The sequence below is a fragment of the Cupressus sempervirens genome, chromosome 1 (genome assembly GCF_028749045.1).
Source record: "Cupressus sempervirens isolate cs-2001-9-10 chromosome 1, ASM2874904v1, whole genome shotgun sequence".
NCBI classification, from domain to species: Eukaryota; Viridiplantae; Streptophyta; class Pinopsida; order Cupressales; family Cupressaceae; genus Cupressus; species Cupressus sempervirens.
The window spans coordinates 406,609,086-406,615,891 of NC_143118.1; the positions used below are offsets into that span (position 1 = coordinate 406,609,086).

Below are 6,806 nucleotides of genomic sequence, written 5' to 3' on the forward strand. Positions count from 1 at the left end.
TTTTTCGGAGGACTATTAGAAGTGAACACACCGCTCAAAAATATCTCCATCACGGAATGTGCCACTCAGTGAATACTATAGGTAATCTTTATATTAAGAGACATCTTTGTTACCATTATCGCACTTATCTCATCATATAATCTGCATCTGCACCCTTCGTTTCATAATGTCTGCAGGCTCAGCCTTCACTTCTTCTACTGGAAGACCCAAAGACCTGTATGGAGTTGAGCTTGTCGAGCACCATGGTTTCTTCTACGAACCATTCACTTTGGAAGCGGTGATGAAAATGTACTGAGAGTTCAAAGCACGGGAGGACGACGTGTTTTTGTGCTCTGGATTGAAGACGGGAGCCACCTGGGTGAAATCTATCGTTGCCAGCGTTATGAGCGAAAGCAAAGAGAAACAGTTGAACGGGGGAAATGCCCATGACTTGATTCCGCACGTAGAAAGCATATACGATTCACGGACCGTAAGTAATGCTTCCACTGCAATTGATGATATGCCTTCGCCCAGGATTTTCGGCTGCCATCTTCCTTACTCCGCTCTCTGGGCTGTCGAATCATTTATATCGGTCGAAATCCAAAGGACACTTTTGTTTCCCACTGGAAGTTCTTGCCAGCCCTGCAAGCTATCTTCAACAGTGATGAAACGAAACGTCCAGTTTCCAAGGAGGTATTCCTCGATTCATTCTGTAACGATGTCTCCCTCAACGGTCCTTTTGTTGATCATGTTTTGGGCTTTTGGAATGCCAGTAGATATCAGAGTAACATTCTGTTTTTGACTTATGAAGATATGAAGGCAGATTCCTTGACACATATCAGAAAGATTTCTGATTTCCTTGGGGAATTGTCTTTAAGGGACGAAGACATCGGTCGCATAGATAGTCAGTGCAGCTTTCAATCTCTTTCCACTCTAGACGTTAACAGAAATGGCAGACAGAATTTCAAAACTGGTCAGATAACTAATCAGTATTTCTTTCTCAAAGGTGAAGTGGGTGACTGGAAGAACTATTTTACTCCAGAGATGAACATGCGTATGGATTTTACAGTGGAAAAGAGGTACAAAGAAGCAGGACTGTTCCTCAAGTATGAACTCTGACATACAGGCCTCCATGTTTTGTGCAGGATGGACATAAGTATTCTAGAGTAAATACACAAAGTAATATCTATGTATAATAGGATAGGCTTTTTCATTTGGCAGTAGTGGTCTCTGTTACGAGATAGTTCCAAATAAAAGTTAAGACAGAGGCCGTACCATTGTTATTGTTCGATGTCAGATCTAAACATATATTTAGTATTTTAGTTACATTTCCCTTTTGTTATCTGCAACCTTAATTAAGCTTCAACAGTTTAAGTTCTATCTAGTTTTATTATAATATTTCTAATATTTTAATCAGATTAACTACTGGTGGCGTTGTGGACACATCAATGTATCGATATGGTAGAATAAAAAACTTCATTTTCTTATAATGGTTCGCCTGAACAAGTTTTTGTTTGATATTAATATTGTAATAAGCACTAAATATTTATAACATTTATTCAATGGTTGTGTGAAGGAATGGAGGCTCTACGTGCTGTTACATTGGCGGTCTTCTTGTTGTGCAAGATATGGTGTTTAGTAACTATTTCGATCTTTCCCTTTTAGCAGATCGGTTGTTCTACTACTCAGAGTTTGTTTCTGAACAAATCTACTGTTTCTATTGAGTACTTTATTCTTCATTTGATCTACGTTTGGAGATCTAGTTTGCTATTTTGGTTCAAGCAGATGGAGAGGAGTTTGGGGGAAGGCTCAATTATTGTTATTTTTTTCCCTATTTGGATGGCTCCTCTAGAGATGTTTCTAAAATATAGAATATCCTTTCAAAGATGCTGTGTTGGGAGGAGCTTCGCAACACTGTTTCTGGTCCCAACAGGCTAACCGCAGGAGAAACTCTTCATAAAATGAGTGTTTTAGGCCTACAAAGGTGAATAGGTTCTTAGGAAGGAGTATTAAAAGGCCCATTCGTATGGTCGATCTTGATTTGGATGAGAAAATTATTTATATTACTAATCATCGCTTGATTTGTACCTGTAAAGGGATCTGGGTGTCTGTTCCCTTCTTTGAGTCATGGGTATGATGGAAATGGAATACAAAAAGGGATACGGTAAGTGTTGTTGGCTTTAAGGGGATTTGGATATCTTATTCCTTCTTTGAATCGTAGGCATGATAGACATGGAATCCAAAAAGGGATATGGAGTGTAGTTGGCTATCAATCGCTAGAATTTGAATTTTTTTTTTAATGCATGTCAAATGAAAGCAATAATTTTCAAGGGGACCTTACTTCTACTGTCAAGTGGGCCTTTTTATTAAGTTTTGTCATAGTGGATCTAACCGTGAAGATGAAATTCCATTCGAGGGTTCTAGTCTAGTGGAGGCCTCCCTAATCTCAAGTAATAACTGGTCTATAACTACTTGAGATTTTCTCTCATTAGTATTGATGGTTGTTCATTTTGAAATCTCAGACATGAAGGAATTCAAGTTATTAGCACAAATAGTTTGGGAAAAGTGATGTTTAAATTTTCTTATAAAATAAAAATATAGTAATAATCTTGCGGATACTACAGTTGCTTTTGATATTCAGAAGCAGCAAAAATGAAGGCTGACCCATATAAAATAAAATAGAGACTGATAATATGTGTGTGCGCACAGGCACACGCGCACGCACGCGCGCACACACACACACACACACACATAGATACATGTATCTATATATATACATGTGTTTGTGTGTGTGTGTGTTTGTATAAATATGTATATGTATGTGTATATGTATATACGTATATGTATACACACACACATAGATATGTATATAGAGATAAAGTAGAATGTTGAGCTTTGAGGAAAAGTAAAGAATAAAAAAACATAGAAAGAGCATATGCACATGATGTAATAATGTTGTATTTGAAAAAGAATGAAACAATATTCACAATAATGCTTTTGTAATGAAATTGAAAATTGATATTTCTAGTGGGAAGAATTGGTTGAAATCTTGTAAAATTGGTGTTTTTTCATAAAAGAAGTAGGACACACATTTATTGAAATAAAATGAATAGGACAAACATAAGAATCACCAACCTAGTGGTGATCCAAAAAGGGCCACAAAGTAACCTATCATGTTATCCCTTGCAATATTATCAAGAATTTTAGTACAATTATGATGCTAACCACTAATCTACCCAATATTCCTTCTAATCCTCTTCTAAGATGCCTAGTTTTCCAAGCTTTCAATTTCCTTATTTGACACCCTATGAATATATGGGAAAGAAAGTAACTCCAAAGAGTTAATCAAGTTAAAAATTTATCTACCCACCACTACTAGACATTAATTATTAACATATTTTAGTCTTTGTTTATTCAACGCGTCCATTAGAACCTTAGAGTTAGACTCACACATAACCTTATGCCAACCAAAAGAGAATCACTTCTGATTGATTATTAGTCTATGTTTTATTTTGTATGATTTAGCCCCCACTTTGGCTACTTCTTAATATCAAAAACAACTATAGAATCCATAATATTATTACTATATTTGTAATTTATAAGAAAAATTAAAGATCATTCTTCCAAAACTATTTGTGACAATAACTTGAATTCGTTCATGTGTGAGATTTTGAATTGAACAACCATCAATACTAATGTGAGGAAATCTAAAGTAGCTATAAGACTACTTATTAGTTGAGATTAGGTAGGCCTCCCCTAGAAAATTTTTTTTTTTAAAAAATATGTATATATATATATATATATAAACATTATGCAATCATTTTAAACTTTGATACAACTCTTACAATTGCATGAAAATATTGTCAACTCACAAATATTGTACAATTAAGAATATATGAAATCATCTTCTTAATGAAACTATTTCCAATATAAACTACATCCTAAAAAAGTAATATAATAGATAAGATACTTCTTTATAACTATCATTCCTCAATAATAATTGAGTAAGCTTGGCACTAGACAACTCTTGTTTACAAAAGCTTAAAACAAAACATGTACTAACATTTAAGCTTTGGTACACACAAATTTTACTATGCTACAACTTAGCATGCTTTGGTTAAAGGCATAGATGAATGTTTGGGACAATTTTAACAAAATGAAATGATTAGTTTGAGGCTCTCTCTTTTTAATGTTTTTTGTTTACTACTTTAAAGACTCATGATATTATGAACACTATTTTATTTTAGTTTCTTAATTTGGTTATGCGAAGGATTTATATTGTGGGTCATATTTATAGGATATGCTATTTTCATATTTTGAAATGAAGCTATTTGGTTAATATTATTAAGTTAATGAATCAATTAAAATGGGTTTCTACTTATTGGTTGTATAGCTCAAAACTAATTTTTGTTAGCTTTAATTTTTCTAAAGTAGCTTAATTGTTTTGTAGGTAATTTGGCCAATTGTTTCTCTTTGGCTTTGTTATGGTGTACTACCATAATATAGCTCTTTGTGTGTGGTAGGGAACCTCTCCGTACTTACTTGATCAAAAACATTTCATAATTAAACTATTCATCTAATGTTACAAAATATAGGTTTAACTATCAATTCAAAAAATTCAAACTAACTATTTCAATACATATGTCAGTTCTTGTTCCTTTCTTTATCAATGATAAGTAGATTCATCAAATTATCTTTTTATATAAATCTTTTAATTTAGTTTATACTGAATTATTAATCTTAAACATAATGAAGGTTTATTTGTAGAAAGATATTTTACAAAACATTATTTTCTACATCAACCTTTTAAAATATTAGAAAAAATATATATCTTAAATAATATTCGTATCATACTGATATGTCAGAGCATGATAAACAAGAGATACAATTTTTCATTCAAGACTCAATCATCATTGAAATGGTTTGAAATGTTTAGAAGATTAATAGATTTTGTATATAAATATAAAAAGATAAAATATAATGTATAAGTATAAATAAAACTTTTCATGTAAGATAAAATAAAACAAAATAAAGATTACAATGACATATTTTTTTATTTTTAAAGTAAAAGTATCATGTCATGTCAATAATTGCGTATGTCAATATCTATGACATATACCTTAGTGTACTAATTATTCATAAAAATAGCATAATTTGACATTTTATCAAATGGTGACTAACAACCAAAAAAATATCATTTATTATTTACAATATGAACTAAAAAAATCAAAAGATTGTACTTTTAGATATATTTAAAATATTTCTTATAAAAGTATTGTTTATAATTTAAATTCCATAGGGTCTTTGATTTTAGCAATTTTTTTAGTGAATTTTGTTGAAGTTGGCAAAATCAGTTGATAGGGGCATGTCAGACCATGATCTACCAGCATATATTGCTGATGTCATTGTAAACTCAGATAATCTAGGCAATAGAAAGGTGGCAAGAAATGAAGGTCTCATCAACAATGACCTGGTGAACAAGGACTATTCCAAGTGTGATCTATCCTCTCCCCCTAACCCTAAAATCAATATGCCTTTTTTTTTGGTTGGCTCTATACTGCTAACCATTAATCTATCTATGCCCAAGTCTAATGTTGTGCTTAATGCTGGTAACAATGCTACCAAAGCTAATGTTAACAATGGTGGTAAGCCGAGATCCTTTCTAGAGGCAATCACAAGCTTGGCTCCTACGATTGTTTCTAGTTCTCGCTTCACCATGCCCTCACACGATGAAAACCCAACAAACTATAAGCATTTTGGGGATCCTTCTACATTTCATGTTATTCCTAACCCAAAAATGTTAACTAAGATAATTAATGCAAAAGAAAGGTTAAGGAACATTGCCATTTTCTTCTCTATAGTTGAAATTGACAAGGTTCCTACCAATAAATTTTTAGATGATTGGTTTCACAATTATTGGAATTTGAAACTTGGCTATCAAATCTCCTTTTGTAGGAAAATACAGAAAGGTTTGTTTGTTGTTTTCTTTAACAATAATGAATCTTAGCTTGTTATGCTTAAGAAATAATATTAGACTATGGGCAACTCCACATTCTAAGCTCTAGCTTGGAGCTTTGAGGCTAACCTAGATGAGGTTGTTGCCCTCTCAGCCCCTAGATGGGTCATTATTAAGCATATTCCTCCCATTTTATGGTGATTTATTTTGCAACTTGCCAAAACCCCTTTGAAAATTTCTATGCATGGATGACTCGGTCTAGCTACTTCCCCATCCAGATGTTAGGGTTCTTATTGCTTTGAAACATGGTGATGATTTACCTAAAGAGCTCATCATTACTATTGTCATTGAAGAGGTTTCCTATCATGTTGAAACCCTGGGAGGGTCGAATGGGTGTTCTCTATGTAGAAAAGAAGGGCATCTTAGGAAAGATTGCCCCATTATTAGAAATAAAATTCCTAAAAACTCTAATCCTTTGAATATCCCTACCTCTACCCACTTGTTTCCCTCTTCCTCTATTCAAACCAACCTTTTGCCTTCTAACTATGCCTCCTCGCTATTAGAATTAAAGGTAGAGTAATTGAGAGGGGGGATCCACAAATCCCTTAGATGTCTTAAAGATCTAGTTACTATTGATACTTGGTAAACATAAAAAAAATGTTGTAACTTGGTAAATTAAATTGTTACTTATCTTCAAGAAAACATGCATGCAATTGAAAACAAAATGAACACAAGAGACACCACATTTAATGTGGAAACCCAATATGGGAAAAACCACCAAGTAACTAGTCACCAATTTTTCACTCTTCTGAAGTGAGCCCTATTAGGAGCCAACCCTGTTAAAGATTACAATACACACTATTAGGTGTGA

The 6,806-nt window shown here is 33.1% G+C and overlaps 1 pseudogene; it reads left to right on the forward strand.

Moving 5' to 3' along the window:
* The first annotated feature begins 382 nt into the window (after positions 1-382).
* On the forward strand, positions 383-1,098 carry LOC149578020 (cytosolic sulfotransferase 5-like; annotated as a pseudogene).
* The last annotated feature ends 5,708 nt before the right edge of the window (positions 1,099-6,806 follow it).